The sequence below is a fragment of the Brassica oleracea genome, chromosome C2 (assembly GCF_000695525.1).
Source record: "Brassica oleracea var. oleracea cultivar TO1000 chromosome C2, BOL, whole genome shotgun sequence".
NCBI classification, from domain to species: Eukaryota; Viridiplantae; Streptophyta; class Magnoliopsida; order Brassicales; family Brassicaceae; genus Brassica; species Brassica oleracea.
The window spans coordinates 44,759,226-44,759,566 of NC_027749.1; positions in this window are offsets into that span (position 1 = coordinate 44,759,226).

Genomic DNA, 341 nt, shown 5'->3' on the forward strand with positions numbered 1-341 from the left:
GGGAAATAGCAATAATCTGGTAAAAAAAAAAAGATTACATGGAATCAAATATCCTTATCTTGGCAAGATCCTCGGACTCAGGAATGTGATTTAGAATTCCAAAAGATTATACATTTACAAAAGCTAGCTAATCAATTTCCATATTCCTTTGCTGACCCGAAAAGAGTAACTAAGTCATATATACCAACTGCTAATGCACCAATCAGAATTGATGTTCAAGATGGACACAATCAAGTTGCTGCAGAGTCTAGACAACGTTTGAAACGTGGTAGACCAATAGGTTCCAAAGATAAGAACCCTCGGAAAACTAAGAAAGGTGCAGAGAATGAAACCGAGGTTGT